Here is a 21,121-nt window from a genome sequence, read left to right on the forward strand (position 1 = left end):
CAATCCTCCAGCCTCATGCACTTTCACCTCCAGACTTCAAGGGGCTGCTCTGCTGTCCTGCATTCCTTCCGCTCATCATTTTGGACAATTTAGGGAAATGGTTACATTCATAAACAGGTTCATCAAGATCAACAGACTTCTCATAATGCTTATCTTCCTAGCAGTCAGCCCTGCTTACTCTTCAAAGATTCTATCTAATGCATCTGGATGAAAGTTGCAGGACTTTATATTTTTAGAAGTATCTTTGGGTAATTATAATGCCCAACTGTGGTTATGAACCTTATCCTGGTACATGTGTAATCACTCTAGAATTCCAGCAAGTGATCCTCACCGAACTTGACAGGTAGCCTAAGGCCACCTGTGGCTCGAGGGGTTCATACTTGAATACCTGACCCAATGTGAAAATTTTCATCTACCCTTGCAAAGTTCAGAAGTCCCAGCTCTCTCAACCTGTGGAATAGTGGTATTCCTACAGATTACAACTGAATTAAGTATTGTTAAGAATGAGTCCTTTAAAGTTTACCAATGGAATTTCAGAACTTTTCAACGTCTTATAGTCTAACATAAAGTCAGCACTAAATTAACAGTTTCATAGTACAAACACTTCTTATAAGCAAACATGTAAAATGAGCACATGCTAATTTTCTCTTGTGTACTATATACTGAATGTAGGTCTCCAGGTGTTAATCATGCATTTAAGAATGGGAATACTACAGTGATCATTTAATTTGGCACCATTTGCTGCCAACCTCAGGTTTTTTGTTCTTTACCTCTATACCATATTAAATATTTGCCTCATTAAGGACTATATATAAACCTGCATTTATGTTGGCATTTACTTTTTAACTTTTTTTAAGTATTTAAAACTGCATGAGACTGAAACTGTTGTTTACCAGCCCTCAGTACAACCTAGTTATCTTATTTTTAAAATATGTACTATGGCTTTTTTGAACCCTCAAATTGCTAAGGGTTTTGGAGAATATACCCCATTTCATTACTCTTAAATATACTACAGACCCATTAAGGAACATTCAAACCGACTATGAACAAATAATGTGGTATTTACTAAAAGCAGTTAAGACTTTTCACACTTTGGTTAAACTTCAATGCAGCAATAGGCAAGAGAACTTTATCAATTTATGTACAGTATCTCAGTAACAACAAAAGAGATGCTCCACTTAATTAAATCAGTAACATCTCAACTGGCTGTGTTTTGGTGGGGAGGGCGGTTAGGCTTTTATTAATTTTTTAATGGAGGTACTGGGGACTGAACCTAGGAAATCGTGCATACTAAGCAAGCACTCTACCACTGTACTGAGCTACACTCGCCCCTTCAACTGGCTGGTTTTTAGGTACTTATGATCTACAGTTTTAAGATAAATCAACAATTCGTAACTGGAGTCCTTAACAGATTTTTGGTTAATATATCAGGAACTCAAATCAATCTCCAAATTAAATTTAAGTGATCTGAAAACTCAAAACAGTAAGTCAAGGACTTTTTACAGACTGATTTTTGACATGGGTTTGAATTCAGAGCCAATTTACCAGTTTTATAACCTTCTTGCAAATAAATTTTGCTGATCTCATTTTTATCTCGAAAATTAGAGGTGCAAACAAGAGATGTCATAGATACTTAAGTTAGGGAGGATAATACAGGTAAGTAACTTGGGTACCTTTCCGACTTCCCCAATTACCTCAGTTAATAAACAAAGATGTTTGGATCTTTTACATTACAAAAAAAAAAAAAACAGAAAAACTGCCACAACCAAGAATAACCTTAAAATTTTTATTTCACATGCTTATTCTGGGCAATTTAACAAGTAGTTTAAAAATGCATAATTTTATTTACATTAAATGCACTAAAACAACTCAAACAGCATGACCAAACTGCAAATACGTAAGCATCTCTGAATGCTGTATCTGTGCTCGATTAGAAAAAGGAAAACTAAGCCGTCTGTAATTTTCCTATGATTATAAAATTCATGGAATACATCCATTTTAGTAATCCTTTAAAACTCAGTAAGAATATTACATCCTGAATGCAACTTATCAGAACAGAAAACTACATTAAATTCAGACTTTAAGCACAATGAAAGCTTAACAACTTCTAAGGTAAAGAATAATATGCAGTCTCAAGTAAGCATGGTATTATTTCCAGCCGGACAACAAAAATTGGCCTTGTGTACTGAGCTCTCCTTACCTTTACTGCTCAGCTCAGAGGCTCCCAATTTTAATGTTAGACAAATTATACCAGGGTTGTCAACTGCTAAGAGTAGTACTTCATTAAATACATAGTAAACTTTGATGTGACACTGAATGGTTCTCCAGGCAGCGGTAGGTTGCATTTTGTCAGCAATCATTCTGTAGGGATCTTCAAACTACAGGGAAAAACTCAAGTCTGGCTTGCTGTGCTTAGATAGGTTGCCTGTAAAATGAAGACCTCAAGGTTTTTAGTAAAATCACCACTACTTTTACAAGTGCCTTTGAAAAAATGTAAAACCCTAAGTGCTTTCCTTTTAAACAGACTGAAAAACTGTATGAATAAAATGCAAAATATTATGAGGTTTTTTCCTGAAAAGTCTTAAGGCTACACACACCCCTCCCCCAAACTTGAAACATCAAGTCTTAAGGAATTTCAAGGTTAAAACACAAAGAAAAAAGGTTAGAGCTGTTTTCCCCCAGGTCAATTACAGATGAGGCAATTATCAGGTACAATTAATGTGTTCACTTAGTTCTATCTCAAAAAGGCTGGATAAATGTGAATCTTTATATTCACATTTGTTAGGGCTACTTGAAAACTATTGTCATGCCTAAGAAAACCTTAACAGGTTCAAGAACACAAAATTTGCCACACATCTTAAAGCAAAAACAAATCAAATGCAATTCCTACTAAACCCTATACAACCTTAGCCCCACTGCCACCCCCCCACATGAAAACATTCATTCATTCAAAGTCCAGGTAAGTTCTGAACACAACTACATGAGTTCAGCATCTAGGAAGCATCTACCATTTAACTTCACGATTCTGTTATTAACAGTTATTTGACTTACATTTTAGCATATTAAAGAAATCATCTGGCAGGTTTTTTTATCACTGTTCCACTTCGAATAACCCTAGAGTATTTCCCCCAAAGCTTTACAATAAATTCACATGATTTGGTAGATGTAAACATCACTTTTTCACTTATAACCACAGCACACCATTTTGCAGACTACTGTAAGCCATACTATTATAGGACTTTTAGAGCACTTAAAGTAGTATGTCATTAAACCACTAAAACAATTTTTGTTTCCTTCAATTCAAAAGGTTTAAGAACTCAAAGATAATTAATCTCCATTTTGTAAATCACCACGTAATCCTTAATACTTTCTCACTCTGGAAATTAACCTTTTAATAAACTATAGAACTGTGAAGTTCTTATTTTTTCTATTCAGGGATCCATAATTAAACTCCTTAAATTTCTTACAGGGATATATTAGGGATTAAACTTACAATTTAACATAGTGTATTTTAAAGTGATGTTTTATAAATGTATCAAGTTGTATATATCAAGTAAGGTTATGGAAATATATTTCACAGAATATAGCATCCTTCTTCCAAAATTCAGCTTGGGTCTAATGTCGACAACTGATCATTTAAAATCTGATCATTCTTAAATTAACCCACATTTTTCTACACATATGAAACATAGGCTACAGACAAAACACATGAAAGAGGCAGAAATGTAAATACTCTAACTGCTTCTTTCTTAGGTTCCATTCCAGTGACACAAGTCACATAAGTCTAAGTCAACTGTCATTACTTTGTTGTGCAAGTCTGGTTTAAGAAGGAAATAGGAAACATAAATATTAACTACAAATTTAAGACAAAAACTAGTTTCAGATACCTACCCAGCTGCTACACTCTTGGCATTAAGATCTGCACACATACACACCTGCCACCTATTTAGCATCAGCATGTCTTATTTTCTTTTTAATACCTATTTTTTAAGTTCCAGAAAGCTAAGAATAATTTCAGGGTCAGTAACAGTTTATACATCATTAACAATTACAAAGAGAACATGCATATAACCAATTAGCAGTTACATATCAAGAACAGCACTACTGGGTAAAATGGTATATGTTTACTAGAAGCAAAAGACAATTTTCCTTCCCAAATCTGAATTTCATGCTTTAACAAAATAACTTTCTTTACACAATGCTTTAAATAGAATGGCATTTTTACCATATTTAAATTCTTGAATAATGTAAAGAAACAACTTATTTTTAGATTAAACATTCTGAATACTAGGTCCAAAGATAGCAAAAGGGCATATCCTCACTTTAGATTATCATGACAGTTATTAAAGTCAATTTTCTTTACAGACACAAATAACCCTAATGGAATACCTGATAACCAGATAAATCTAATGACAAAAAAATTAGCAAAGACTTAGTCAAATATGACATGTAACTTCAGAAGTAGAAATGTTTTTGTACAAAGCATCACAAAATTTGATTTCAAGGAACACAAGTTGTATATATACATATATATGAATTTTTACACTGACAAAGTAATTACTAAGATTTAAAAAAATACTTCATTTCTCTGGAACGGTTAGAAGTGGAAGTTGAATCTTCAGTAATATTTAATTTTCAAAATCTTCTGGTCACAATCCCCACCAAACTCAACAGGCCGGGACAAGTGCAATACCATACAGAAACACAGCATTGCAACCGATCCCAACCTGTGTAGAAAGGGGTTTGATTTTCCCTTACTTTTCTACAGACTTTTCACTACCACAGTCAGTTTTGCATGGATTTGCACAGCAGAATATCACACAGCTGGATGCAAACCTGCAAAACTAACCATAGAACAGTGCTCAGTAACTGGTCAGTCTGACTGGGCGACAGGCCGAGGCTGCAGTTCTACAGCTAGCAGTACTTCAAGTGCTCATAATGCAGTAGATCACTGCACACTACCTGCACTATAAGCACTTTAGTGCTACACAAGCTGTCACATCACACACACCAGGCAGATTCTACATCGACACAATAAAAGTACACAAGATTAGTAAAAATCACTTGAAGGAAATAGCAGGCCACCATCAGTTTTGCATAGATTTGCACAACTACATTCTTCTTGTAGTGCAACTATGCAAAACTAACAGAGAACTGCAAACAAAAAGTATTACAACACCTATATACTTGCTTGGCTTGGATTATTGGATGAAAACATAACTTCTTATGCCAGAAGGAGCACTTAGGGCAGTAGATGCTAATCTACTTCACTATCTGCACTAGATGCACCTTAGAACAAAAAGCACTGAACGTCAGCAGGCCCTGCGCTTTCAAGCCCACCTTGGCTCCCCGAGGCAGCTGTCACCATAATGCTACAAGTGCCTTCACTGCAGTAGATGCACATATCACTACCTGCACTGTAAGCACTTTGACATTATTCTGACTGGTCACAATCTTCAGTTTAACAAGGTGATGTTCTCTTTATTCCTGCTAAATTTGAAATAAATAATTAGATAAAATAACACCTCAAACTCTTAACAGAAAACATACAGAAGTCAGCATAAACCCTAATGGGGAAGAAAATGAATCTCAAATCCACAAGTTCCATTTAAAAGCACATTTAGACCTTAAATTTAGAAGTTTTATTTCCCCCACAAGACAATCATAACTATCATTCTAATACTATAAGAGAAAGTGCTGGCTCTTCCTTTACTTGGCTGTTTCCAAAGGCATAAAAAATCAAAATCAGACTGTTTATGAATGCAAATTAATACAGCAACAGGACAATTTGACTCATATACCTTTTAGAGGAAATCTTCACATCCACGTGGCAAAACATTTTTCTTTTCTTCCGGCCTCCAGTTAGCAATTACTTGGTAAATTGATTAATAAAATTACTGTTCAAACTACATTTCAAGTGTATCAGCTGGCTGTAGAACTTAAATGTCCCAGTTAAATTATTTTAAGCCATGAAAATTTACTCCAGATTAGATCCATCACCCACCTTAAAGCAATTCTAAATTTTGTAAACTGCATCAGTTCGCAAAGATATATAATGATATTTGCATTATTTTTACTAACTTACATATTAGTTAACCCACAGTAAGTTAATTTTCTAGAAAAGGTAATTGGATAGAGTACAAAAATACGTATCTCACTCTTTGAAAACCCAATCCCATCTTATTTATTAAAATCAAAGATTAAAGAAAGTCAAAAGAAATTTGTTTTTTTAAAAAGTGAACAAAGAAAATTAAAATACCCTTACCCACTCGGGAGAACTTTCTTCTCAGCAAGTATCCTTAGAAAAGCTTTTGGTGCAGTTAGGTCCACGTGTGTGACTGGAAGGGGGAGGGGGAGATAGGAAAAAAGACAAATATTTGCTCAAAATTACTACCACCCTTAAATCTATATTTCAAATTTGTTCTTTCCCAACTCCAGTATATCCATTAATTACATCCGTTTGCAAAACTGAGGATAATGCAGTCAGGCATTACTGGCGGGGTTTAAGAGGCCAACAATATGCGGGTGAAAAAGTGTTAAAGAATAAAGTTGAAAAACCCGCGGGCGTTAGATTCTTGTCTTATTTTAAAAGATTCTGAAATACTCGAGAATGACCAACAGCAATCTTTAACTGCTGTACAGCTCCAATAAGGGAAAAGCAGCAGCAAAGGGACTATTCTTCACCACCCCTCCCCCAATCAAGACCTCGTGGCTGCAAGCCGGGATAAAGAGTTGTTTCCCCAACAGATGTGGTCGAGATAGCACTGTGCTCATTTTTCCTTTTAGTGATATTGCAGAAGCGAGCCTGCTTCCTCCGGTTTCCGTGCCCTTTGGTCTCTCTTAGGAACAGAAAAAGGGGCAGGAGCACCCGAGACTGCAAAGTGCCCGCCACGCTCATGGAGCCCGGGCCGGCAGCACATGTCGCACAAGGGGGCGCGCGGCCCTGCTATTCCCTACGCGGCCACAAGGGGGCGGTGGGTCAGAGTCGGGCCCCGCCGGACACGGCACCCCCCACCTCCAACCCGTTTCCCGGCGGCAGCCGCGCGGCGACCGGCGGCGCCCAGGCCCGAGCGGCGGGGACGCGGGCGCGCCGCCCCTCCTTTGTGTCCCCCGACCCCCCCTAGCCCGGCCCAGAGGGGCGGGGGCTCCGCAACTGCGGTGCCCGTCGCACGCGGCCCGAGGCCTAAGCCGGGAACAATCGGCGGCGGCGCGCAGTCGCCGCCATGTCCCCCGCCCTCAGCCCCGCGCAGCCCGCCCCGCAGGAACATGGCGGCGCGGCCGCCGCTCCCGCCGAGCCGGGCCGGCCCTCCCGCGCCGCGCTCCCAGCCAGCGGGCGGCCGAGGAAGGCTCCACGCCGCCGCCGAGGCCGGCCCGGGCCTGCCCCGCGGGCCACGGCCCGGGAAGTTGCGAGCCCCGCCCGGGGGCTGCCCACGCGGGGTAACAAAGCCCACACGGAGTGGGGGTGGCGTCCAGGCCGCGCCGCCCGGAGCACCCGCGCCCTCCGCCCACCCTCGCGCTCACAAAGTTTAGGGGCCCGCGGGCTCCGGGCCACGCCGCGCCGCCCGCCGGCGCGCAGGTACCTCGTGGGCGCACCCCCTCCCGGCCCGCGGCCTGCCCCATGTGCCGCTGCCGCCGCCGCTTTGTTCTGGAGGCGCTTTAACTCTCGCCCCCGGGAGAAACTTTCCCTACCCGGGGACCCGGAGCCCCGCGTGCGCCCCGAGCCATGGAGGGGGCGCAGGCCGCGCGCGTCCCTTCCCTGAGGGGCCATTGTGTGCGCCCCGCGCCCACCCACCCGCCCCGCCGGCCCAGGCAGGGTCCGCGCGGGTCCCGGGCGCGGCCGCCGCGCGCACGCCGCCCCCTCCCACCCTCCCGTCCGCGGCCCGGCCCTGCCCCTCCGCCAGCCCGCGTGCGAGCGAGGGGACAGCGAGTCGCCGCAGCCACACGCCGGGGCGGCCAACGGCCCGAGACCCGCCCCGGTCCCCGGCCACGCCGCCGCCGCCACGCTACCCCGGGCCATTCCGCCCCACCCGCCCTCCGGACCGGGCCACACACAACAGGTTTCACTCACTCGGCGGAGGGGCGGGCAGACTCACCAGGAGGAGTAGCCGCCACCATCTTCGCCTCGCCCGCCGCGGGCTCTCGCTCCCGCCTCCCCACCCACCTCCGCTTTACTACGACCGGAGGCCCCAGGCCGGGGGTGCGGCCGGCCGGCCTGCCCGCCCCGCCGAGGGGCTTCGCGAAGGGCGCGAGCCGCGGCGGCGCGGTGGGGGTCGTCCCCACCCCCTCGGCCTCGCCCGAGGGCGCGAAGTGGCGCGAAGACGCAGGTCGGGCGGCAGCGGCAGCACCTCGAAGGACCATGTGGGTGAATGAAGGGCGGCGGCTCCCGCCTCAACGTAAATACGGACAAGCCCCACTCCCTCATTAGCATAAAAAACAAAGTACTTCCGACCTCCCCGCCCGCCCGCCAATCACCGCAGGCCCCGCCCTCGGCGGCTCGAGCTCGGCGGCCGGGAGAGCGGGAGCCGGGAGCCGCTCGCGGCGCCGCGCTGCCTTCCCCCGGCCGCGCTCCCCCGCCGCCCGCCCACCGACGCCCGCCTCGCGGAGCGCCTCGCCGGGACACCTCGCGCCACGCCTCCGGCACGCCCTCCGTTAACAAGCTCCGCGCGCGTGCAGTCCCCCGCGCGCCGCACACCCTCCTGGAAGCGCACGCTTCCTGCGGCTTCCTGGGGGCTCTGCTCCCGCTGGCACTCGACGTATACGCGATGCGATTGCTATTTCTTACTTTCCTTGCCCGTGATGGGGTCTCGGTGGTAATTAGGGGCCTGCTTCATGCCAAAAATAGGTAAAACCCCAATTACTTAGTCTCACGTCGAAACGGGATTACTCAGTGCAAAGATCGTTTTAGACACAGAGATAAATGCCCTGCACCCGAGCCTTGTGAGTGCAAGAATCGCTGAAATGTGTTTCCTTAACCCGGCCGTGTAAACCAAAACGCATGCCCGAGCAGAGGTTTCACAGCTGCAGTACCTGGTCTTCCTCCCATACCCAGCTGCATTTAGTAAGAACTCTTGGCTCCCCTGTAGAAATAGTAGATCTCGGAAAGAACCTCGTAAACAACCACAAAGCTGAGAAAAAGAGCCTAGGAGTGCACCTCCTTCTACACGTTGTGGTTTAGGAAATTCCAGAATTCTCAGAAACATAATCGTTAAAAGAAGTGAGGATTCATAGCATTTACTACAAATGCAGTAATTTTAAATTAGTTTTAACTAATACAGTAAGTACTTATTGGAAAGCACATGCCACAATTTCGTGATTTTACAAGTCAACTTTTAAAAGCATATTAACAGAAGATGCCTATAATATCCAAAAGTTAAAGTTGTCCACGTTCACAACTTGATGATAGTGCTATTTACTATCTTTCTGACTCCTTTTGTCATGCTTTGCTTAAATCCAATCGCCCAGTTAGTGGTGATATAAAAAATAAATGAATAACTCTTATTTTTGCTAGTCTTTTATATCAAGGATCTATTTTCTAGATATTTCTGCTTAAAAAAAATAGGCGGACAAATCTGAAATTTCACAATATTTAATCTTTCTATAACTATTATTAATGAGTTAAAGGAGAAAACTGTAAATTTTTATTAGAAGTCTAATCTACATTACTTCTGGCTAGCATTGACTGATAGGTCAATTCCTTTTTCTTTAAAGCTTTATTTTCTGCTGTAAAGGAGGATGGCTGGGAGGAGGGGTGCTGTGAGTAAGTGTTCATCACACTCTCTGAATCATGGGAAATCCCACCTATATACAGGTTTCTTAGCAGGAGAGAGTTATTTATCTCATAGTTTATTTCCAATTCAAGTCCACACTGCACTATTCTTACTTTTGAAAAACTGTTTTTAGACACCTAACAATATTTCTGTGGAAATCTAACATGTAATCAATTGTTTTCTATGACTACAGCATGAGAGATTTAATTGTTAATGTATACATTTTTTACAGTAATCAGGATTTTGGAATATGTAAATTCATTTAAACCTACTTACTTGGAAATCCCAGAAAGTTTCACAATTAGTAGATTGCATTTTATTTTTGAGGGGTTCACTCACACTTCCTTTCAAAATTAATAAACAAATTATTGTAAGTATAATTAGAATAATTGAAAACTTTCCCATCTCAATGAGTTTAAAGATTAGCCAACTTTATATACTTTTTTTAAGTCACTACTAACTAACTAGAACTCATCCTCCTCAATTTCAGGGGCCACAGCTAAGTATACTTTATAACTAAAGTAAGGATTTTGTGGTTATGATTTTGAAGATCAGAAAAATATCTGAACTGCTAACAAATGCTTTCTGCAACCAAGGAATGTAAAAATAAAGCTATCTGAAATGCCAAAGTAGACACACAGCCTTCTCAAGTTAACTAAAACACAAGGTCCTGTTTTACACAATCTAGAACATTTCAGATGAAATGAAAAGCTCAGTTGGACATCAGAACAGTTGCCTATAACTGACTGTTTACATTATATATAACAAGTACTAGAGAAATATCTGTATTTTTTACTTTTCACCCAGATGCTTCAGTCATAAGACTAAAGACAAAGACACAGATGTTATGAATTGAGTGTGTATAAAGTTCTAATTTATTAATACATTCAGAATTTTATTTCCTACATTTTGCTATTTGACTATGTCAGTATCAGTTGACTTAATTGTATTCAATTTTTGAAAGACAAATTCAGTTAAAATATTCTTGCTTTGTTAACATCATTATAGGATTTTAAGAAGCTAATGAAGCAGTAGTCACATTCACATTATAAATGTGAAAACAAGAACAATGCAGAAATATAAGACATACAACTATCAGTGTTATTTTAAAACTATATATAATTTGAATAGTAACTTGGTACAAGTTGGCTATTGCAATTAAGTATATTTCATATTTTGGCAATTTGGCATTGTTAATATAGATTCATATATTAATTTATTATTTTCTCACAGTATTTGATTTTATGGGAAAGGGGAATAAATTTAAACACCCACTTTGACTTTGGAAAATTAACCGATTATAAACAAAGAACATTTTGAACTCGTTTTTATAATGTAGCAAACCGATCAATAAGACACACTCAGTGATGAAATTTTGGATCTTCTACAATATATATTTGTAAATGTCTGAAAAATGTGTTGTCTAGTCTAACCATATGAATTACATTTTATATTTAGGATTTAAAAAATAATTCAATACAAATTAACAATCATCTATTAAAGTGCCTGCTATTCTTCTGTCCCTGGTGGAAATTATAACAAGGAATAAGACAGAGCCTGTGCTTTTGAAAAGTTTAAGAATTACAGAATATTACTGATTACCATGAAAGTTTCATGAATAAGCCAAAAGATTCAAGTCTTTCATTTATTCCTTACAATGTCTAAAAAAATAATCCCACCGATGTCAGGTTATTTTAGTTCCTTTGTTAAAAATTTGGAACATCTACATTTTGTATGTTATTTGATAACCATGCATAACATGAATATATGGATTATTCACATATATATGGCATACCAAGGTGCTATTAATGACAATAAATTTATAGTGAACACAAAGACCATGCTCATTTAACCTGATAATCCCATCCATGGTTTTGAATTTAAGAAAATGTAAACTATAGAGGGAAAGACGAGTAAGTGTGTGGTTTTGAATAAAGAAGCAATTTGAAGAAAGTGCTTCTTTTTTTTTTTTTTTTTTTGTATCTTTGAAATTGTCCTTGTGGTACTTTGTGGAACCAGGTGGGGGTAACTGACAATTACTTAATTAAGAAAACTAGACATACTAGGTACTGTTTGTCACAAAAGACAGTCTCTACCCTTAAAGAAATTCAGTATGCAGTGATGTTTATCAATATATATAAAATTGTACAGCTTTTTGAAAACAAATTTAATACATTTTTATTAAACATATAAAGGTGATGTATCATTGTAGTACATTACAGTAAAGTGTTGCATTTGATTTTTATTTGTGTTTACAAGAAGGATGTAACATCAAGAATTAGAAGTAGCTTATTTTTAATTTCATGTGCTTTACTTAATTCAATGGTCTTAACCTGACTGCTCTTCACAATCACCCAAGGAGCCTTTAAAACATACAAACGTCTGGCCCTTACTTTGCAGATATTATAATTTAGTTAGTCAGGAGGGGGACCTGAACATCGTTTTCAGAACAATTTCCAGATCATGCTTATGTTAGGTCAGGATTGACAAGCTCTGGTAGTTAGTTCTTGCCCTGAGTACTTAGTACTGCATTAACTAATCAGTACCTTTAGCTGGTTACTTTTGATAGGTGTTTGTGCCAATATCCATTTATTTTGCATATGTACATTATTAATTCACACAGAAAAACCATGAGAGACTGATCCAGGATGTTTCAAACCCTTCACCAAGGATTTATGGGCATAAAAGTTCCAAAACAAAAAAGATAAGACTTTCAGAAATAGTTTTGAAAAAGTTAGTTACATTAACTGTAACAATCTTGGTTTATGAAGCACATTGGAAACATTAGGGTGCTGTTATATTTTTGCTATCTGGGGTTGCAGTTTAATTGAACTAAAAAATCTACTTAACAATGGCAAATCATTCCAAACATGGATTGTTTTGTATTCTAAAAAATTCTCTGCAGTGGACGTGTTTAGATTTAAGTTGATTTTTTTTTTCCTTTATCACTTATCTGTGAGAAAGGAGTATATAGAGATCATCTGGGTCATCTATAAAATATTTAAAATAATAAAAGACAGACAACAAGAAGACAGGTCACGGGTAGGAGTAATTACCAAATACTAATGCTTTTAATCAATTTTATTTAATTTCCTAAAAGCTTTTTAGGTTTTTTTTTTTCTTAATGGTTTTGCTTTTCAATATAGGCTTTAACTTCAGTTTATATCAGAGTAAACAACTTGATTCAGCTTCTCATCCAGGTCTATTTTGCTAGGTAATAGTTCCAGAAACAAGGTACTGATTCATAATTGCCTCTTTATGATTGGTTAAAATAACACATATTTCGTAACTGTTACATTATTTTGCAAAACTACACTTGAGTGCTTATATGTTCACCTTGACATTCAGGCCGAATACTTTTTTTGTATATCAAGGTGACCAAAATTATTTTTATTTTATGTAAATTATATCTGGTTATGTGAATTATAATTTTAAATAAAATGTTCTTTTCTGAAGTCATTCTAAAGGTTGGATGACAGCGTGTTCCAATTAAAGACTTGTGGTGGTTCAATTGCTATATTTCTAGAAATGCCTAATGAATAGTTAAACTGATACAACTGTAAAAACACAAAAGTATAATTTCATGAGACTTCCAATACTAGGGATATATTTTTGGAAAATCCTGCAAACCAATATATTCTTGTTCCCTTAAATACCAGTTAATGAATTAAGTGTTTTCCAAATGCAGACAGTAAATTTCAGTATATTAGCTTATTTTTCACATATTGATACTCAAAACAGGGAAGTATATTACAAAGTTTTGACCAAGTAAAACCCAAACAGAATTGGAACAAAAGATGACATGTCTGTCTCTGAGATGGTAAAAGTGTAAGGGCCAATTAAAAACATTATGGGGAATGAGTCGGAACTCAACACTACAATTGTCCAAAGGGAAATCTGTACCTACCCCAAGCCTCAGAAATTGTCTTGAGAATCTGAATGATTTTCTTTGTTTTCTGAGAACACGTGCACGATGGCATTGTGGTGGTAGGAAGACCAGCTATGTCTGACATATTTGTTTATAGAAGTTTCCCCAAATTGTGTGGGTAAATTTAAAAGCAAATGATATTAGATTTAGCCATGCACAACTAGATATGTCCAGTGTTAAATCTGCTTGTAAAATTCCTGGAGCAAATTGTTTGTTTTCCTTCGGAGGTCATGGTAGCTGTTACAAGGAGGTGCAAGTAAAATTAACCCAAGAGAATATTTAAAGTCAAGTCAAGACAGGAAGGGATGTGGGAAGCTGAAGTTTATGAGCCATAAAGGTCCACGCAGGATACCAAAATAAGGATAAGGCAGAGCTCAGAGGTGGGGAATGGGGTATAGAAAACAGCCTGGGAAATGGGTGCTGGAAATGTTCTAGTGTTTGATCGAAAGGGTGGTTACCTGGGTGTAAAAAACACTTATGATTAGTCTATTTTATCCCTTTGTTCTGTGTATATTATCTTTCAATTTCAAAGCAACAAGACAGACAACAATAACAGCAATGAGGAAGGAATCAGCGTAAGAACCCCAGGCAAACAGAAGAGTAGGGATTAATGACACACATAGAAGGATGGTGTGGTTAAATACTTGCTTATTGTCTGTTGCAGGCTGTTGTGTGTTTTCTAAGTGATTATGCATGGATGAGCTAGTTGCAATTATAGAGTCATGGACAAGACAGACAAATCAGTCACAGGTAACATCTAAGATATCACTAATGCTTCACATTAGCCAGACGATATCAAATATTGCAAGAAAAGACTAATCTCTAACATTATCCAAGAGAATTCTGTTTTTCTATATTAAGTGTTTAAGAGATGACTGACATCTTAACACTATCTGAGTGAGCTGGCTGTTCAAGTTGGCATTGTTTACATCCACATCTAACATTTGCTATAGGAGCTAGTTATTTCAATAACCAACGTTCAAGATTAGTCCCTGCTGTTAGCAACAAAAAATGAGCTATTATGAAGTCTAATGTATGTTCACCTAAAACAACTGCCACAAAATATGCGCTCAAAAATTACTTGTTGAATTAATCAATAAGTATGAAAGTCTTATCTGCAGAATCATAAATGTAATTTTCATTTTATGAATGCATCCTTAGAGACATATTTAATGAATACATCTGGTAATTCTACCTGAAAATGGAGACAGACCTTTTTGGTTTTATTTGTACTTATGTAGAATTATACAAAGGGACTTAGTTGAAGCCTTTGTAGGAACCAGTGGGAGGCTAGAGAGTGGAAGAGACCAGGATTAAGAAAGAGTGGAGATACTGATACTAGAATCTGATAAGGTTATGAAGCTTTTGAGCTAAGAAATCAGAAGTGAGTTGGGACTAAGGGATCACATTTTGGTAATGGCTATGGGGGGGGTGGTTGTGATCAGAATGGCAGGGAGGCAGACTGATAAACACAGGAAAAGCTGATCATGGTTAACCAGCTGACTCAGAATCAGAGAAACAGGAACCAAGAGGCACTGTATCAGCTGCTGGTATTGTGAACAGATCTCGGGAAGGCACATTTTACCTGAGATGGCTCAGTGATTCCCAGAGCATCCGTAGCCCCCTGATGAGAGTTCTCTGTCTTAAATCACACTAGGCACTGCCTTCTTCCACTGTCCATGAGTCACTAGACATCATTTGATATCATTCTCTAGTATCAGAATTAGTTCTTAATAAGTAGACAAGTGGGGAAATTCAGCAGTGAGCTAGATATAGGTGGATAATACATCCAATTTCATGGGAACTACATACTATATCACATATCCCTGACAAAACTAAAGTAGGTTTGGAACAGAAATGGGTGTTTCCAACAGAACTTTTGACTGGAATTCTGAAAGAGTTTTCATAGACTACAGCAGACTGTATTTTGACTATTAACCAGCTGAATATGATGTACAACCACTCATTTACTTGTGTGTGCTTGTGAAGGTAAGCGATGGCATGCTCTAACCTGGGAAGCATGCAGCCAGTAGTAATAACAAATCCACGAATGACTTTGCTTACCTGAGGACAACCAAAGGGTCAGTCACCATCATCTGTTAGTATGGTACCTAGCTCATCAAACTGGGACACGGGAAATGCAAAGAAGATACAGGCAGACCTCCTTTTATTGTGCTTCACATGATTGCCCTTCACTGATGCATTTTTTTATAGATTGAAAGTTTGTGGCAACCTTGTGATGAGCATGTCTAAATTGGTGCCATTTTTTCCAGAAGCATTTGCTCAGTTCCTGTCTCTGTGTCACCTTTTGGTAATTCCTGCAATATTTAAAAAATTTTCATTTTTATTATATTTGTTATGATGATCAGTGATCTTTGATGTTACTGTTTCAAAAACGATTATGACTCAATGAAGTCTCAGGTGATGGTTAGCATTTTTAGCAATAAAGTATTTTCAGTTAAGGTATGCAACTTTTTTTAGGCATAATACTGTTGCACACTGAAGAGACTACAGATTAGTGTAGACATTACTTTAATCTGCAGTGGGAAACTAAAAAATTTGTGTGATTCATTTTATTGTAATATTCTCTTTATTGCAGTGGTCTGGAACTGAACCTGCAGTATCCCCGAGGTATGGCTGTATTAGGATTAGAAGAATTTCCCCTGCCCCTTTTCCCCAAAATCTGTAATTCCCTGTGGAACTGTGGGAAACAGGTGAACAAAGTATAAAAAAGTATAGCACGAAAAAAGTATAGCAAGAACAAAGTCAATGTAAAGCAACAGCAATAATAACACTACTTGGTAAATCTGAAATGGCAACAAGACTCTGTCTCAACTGGGAGTTTCAAATGTTTCCTTTCCAAGGAGTAAACTAACCACTGGTGGTCCTGAATCAACAGGAGAGAGCAGGTAAGTAAAGGTTAGATTGACAGAGCAATAAGAAACTAAGCGTGGGTGGATTTTAAGACAAACCACCAAGGGCCACTATCCACTGTTCTCTCCTCTCCGCGCACTGCCCCTTCCCCTGATTCTGAAGGCAGGACTCTCTCTAGCTTCTTTTAATCTTCTTAGACAAGATTAAATGCTGCATTTTTGCAGTACTTCACTGATGTGCTACCACATTTGATATACTGTAGAGTATGTTCAAACAATATTGGCTAACCTAGATTTAGAGGCTTCAAACACTCTATGTATTTTTCATTTCTGTTTTGACTCCTGAAAAATAGCCTGTGTTTTTCTTTCCTAAAACGGTCTAGGTAGAACAGTATTGCTAATTGTATATGGCATTACTAGACATTAGGAATTAGTCAACATGAATGTATTGAAGAACAATTAAAGAATTTAAATCTGAACATTTCCAAGGCAGCAAATCCTCCAACAGTAAACCTTTAAAAGAAATAAGAGAAATGATCAGATTTTTTTTTTAATCTCACTTTCTTTTGTTCCCACAGACATTCAATGAATAGTAAATTTGCCATTGTGCTGGTGGCTAGAAGAAGAAACAAAGGTCAAGAATTATTCTTATACAGTCAATTCTAGACAACAGAAAATTAGGATTGAGTAAAATAGATTAAGTAACCCCTTTCAACTTCTCCTAAAGTCTCAAAGGCATCTCAAAACCTTCTCAGGTGGTCCATAAGACACCTGGTATTTCCATGGATATTTATCACAGTAGGAGCAACATATACCAATGTTTAAAGAATGAAATTAGTTAGATCAATAAAGATCTGGGTGGGGGTCCCAACTGTTTTATTTACTGGTGTATAATCATGGACCACCATCTACCTCTCAATTTCCTCATCTTTAAAATAAGAATATTAATATCTACTTTATTGGGTTGTTTTTAAGAATTAAATGAGATAATATATGTAAATAGTTGAAGGTTATAAATAGTACACAAAGATAATAAATATTAACTATTAATATTGCTAACAGTAATATAAAATTAAAATTTATTGTAAGATTATTGGCCAACATCTAGGTTCTTTTTATTGTTCAAAATATACTAAACTGTATTGATCTACATATTGAGCCAGATTCTCAAGACATTCTGTTTCATAAGATCAAGTTATAATTAAAGAAACTAGTAATTTTTGCCCTATGAAAGTGACCGTTTTACTATCAAAGTATCAAAAAATACCTCTACGAAGATTCCTCTACATACCATACCCCCTGCCAAACACAAATTCTCACACACAGGATGTGCTGAACTGGATAGGTTGTGTGTTCATGAAGCAAGATAAATAATACATTTGGACCTAGTCATGCAATTAGTACAAAGGGGAGGAGAAACGTATTTTCTTCCCAAGTCTGTTGTTCCCGGTTGAAGATTTATGGGAATGAAAAATAACTTTTAAATTATTAAACTAAACTGATACATTTGCTCTAAGTGGAACTCGACATTACCTCCTGTGGTGCATGATAGAAGGAGGTTCCCACCTTGGCTTTGGCCAAATCCAATGTTCAGTCATGAATGAATGAATGAACTCATTTATTCAGTCAACAAATAATTCTTGAGTAAGATGCAGAAATGTATAACACAGAGAGCTTGTTTGTGAGGAGAATTACCCATAGAATGGACATGTGTGTCAGTATTGTGTGGGAAAACAGCCAGCACGATGCCTGGCAGTGAGAAGATGCTGAAGACAGGGTTTCTTTGTCTGTGTCTATACGTTTTTAAAATAAATATACAAAAAGTGGATCTTCGCTGATACGCCTGCACCATTTCAGTATTGTTTGTTTGGAGAACCAAGGTTAAAAGGGTTGCCAGCATTTGCTGGATGGGCAGAGAAAGCAGGAGGAAGGCATGGAATGCCGATTTCTCTCCTTATTTAAGAGCAAGGGCTTATCCAAAAATTTCTTAAGGCTCTTTTTCAGACCTGCCTTCTAACCCCCCTACCTGACTGACTCCCCAGTATTGGAGCCAAGTATTGTTTTCCCTTTTCTTTGTAAAATGTGTTTAAAACTGTAAATCTCCCCAATCTTTTCTTTGCTCTACTTTTTAAAACCACTTATCATCTTAAATAAAACGTTCAGTTTAATTTACTTTCTTATTTTGTCTATTGTTTTCTTTCTGCCTCTCTCTGCTTAAATAAAAGGTCTATAAAGGTAGCTTTTTCTTTTTCTTCTTTTTCTTTTTTTTTTTTTTTTTAGTTTTTTTCAGAACCCAAAGATTCTGATTCGTTGATCCACCTTTTTCTTAATTCCCGTTTTATTTTACTCAAAGTTTTTCCACTCCAGTTTTTCCAACACCCTTCTCACTAGCTTCCCTCTGCCAAACTGGGAACAGATAAAGGCACATTGGAGAAAAACAACAGAGAACAAAATTCTAAAATTTTAAATGTTATTTAAGTTAAATCTTAAATTCAGTGTATTTTAATGGTGTATGTATGTTGAAGAAAAAGACTATTATATCTAAGATTCTAGCCTTATTCTGGGAGATGCTAATTTATTACTACTCATGGTAGGTACAGAAAAATGGCAACACCTCAGTTAATTGGCATAATTACATACCATGTTGTCCCTATGTTGTCCATGTGTTGGCTGAGATTCTCTGATTTTCCAAGGATTAATCTATTTATGCAATGAAACAGAGACAGACCAACCCTGATAGGAGGCAGGAATCTGGATCAATGGAACTATTTAACTTGCCTCTTTGTATTGGTAGACTCTCTAATTAAGTATTTTTAGAAATATACCACTTTTACCAACCCAAAGCCTTTAAATAGTCTTCTAAAATCAACTGTGTATATAGTCAGCTCTCTTTGCAAATTCTGCTTACAAACCATTAGTAACTGCAGGCCATCAACCACAGTGTCAATACATTTTGAAAGAGGCTTTAGAAAATGCCAATTTTATAATTCCCTTTAGTGGCTTACCTTGAAGGAAACATATAATCTTTCTCTAAGGCTTCAAAACTGTCGAAACTAAGATAGTTCAGAAACATACTTTGGTAGACACCTAATCATTAGGGCTGACTCCTAATTCCTCGTATAGGAGACAGACCACAAAACCATCCCGCCAAAAAGCAGGGCAAATTCAGGAATTACATTTAAAACTAGGGAAAAAATTTATTTTATTTTGATCCAGTAGGCCGGTATAAATACACATGGGCATATTTTATATTTTGGGCATGCTTGTTAAATTATAACTTTCTATTGGATAAGGATAAATAACAAATATTTAAAAAGAAACAATTTTAGGTAATGCAAGGAGCTGCAGTAAAGTATTTTAAGAAAAACAGTTGAACAATTGAAAAGAATTTAAAAAAATAGTTCCACTTTAAAGAGGTAATGGTAAACTTGTACAAGTGCTATTGTCTCAGTCAGAATATGAGGAGCTAATTTTTTTTCTTAGATTAAAAGAAAAGCTCATATATAACTTGGAAGCCAAGGGAAGGAAACAGAAGACTTCAGAAATGCTTGAGAATTATTGAATAATGGGATGAGATATGTACTACTGTCCGTTAACCTAGACTTTATCTCCAAAATGACAAAGATTTAACTGTACTTGCTATAAACTGGCATGGCCTGAGACTGAAGGTTTCTTACCCCTGATGTATGGAGTTTGGGGGAAAGAAAGGGCAGGGGGAAGAGATTCAACCAAACTGTGTAGGAGTAGAGAGCTTTACATTTTGGGAGTTTTGTTTGCTCCAGTTTTTGCTTCTAACTTTTGGAGCAAACATGGTGCCGTGGCTTGTGGGTTATACTTGACTAGGTGCCTGTTAATAAGGGTGTGACTCCAGCTAGTTTATTAAGAATAACCCTTTTGGGTGGACCAAAAATAAGATCACTACTCGTCTACAAATTATGTATAGCATGCTCCTTTTCCGTTGGACACTTATACTTTATCAAGTATGCCAAAAATACACACATGCACATACTGACTTTCTGGATCAAAATAAAATAAAGGTCTTCTTGAGTTTCAGATGCAGCTTCTGAATTTGCCCTCCTTTGGTAGAGATAGTTGTGTCTTTGGTGCAAGGAATTAAAAATCATAATGATCAGTATGATTAGGTGGCTTCCATGTGTTACTATTTAAAGAGGGCTAAAAAGTATAGTCACTGAAAATTCTCCCCCAATTCCTAGGTCTTCCACAGCATCTATTAAAATCCCTACCATTAATCACACGTTTGTGGGTAAGAGATTACCTCCATAAGATTTCTATTCAAATCCGTATGTTATCTCAGTAGAATAGCACACTAACTCATGACCATATATTAGATATTCATGTTATTAACTGCATCACTATATTAATGTTGGTTACTTATTAACTATTAACCTAACAAAAACAGAATCTGAAGAAATGAAGTCGGGAAGAACTAAGTTTTGATGTGGTGGAATTTGAGAGGGCAGAATTCGGGATGTTAGAAATGAAGGACACTTGATCAGTTTAAAATACTTATTATGAGACTGAAAGAAGTAGTA

Source organism: Camelus ferus, chromosome 14 (assembly GCF_009834535.1).
Source record: "Camelus ferus isolate YT-003-E chromosome 14, BCGSAC_Cfer_1.0, whole genome shotgun sequence".
NCBI classification, from domain to species: Eukaryota; Metazoa; Chordata; class Mammalia; order Artiodactyla; family Camelidae; genus Camelus; species Camelus ferus.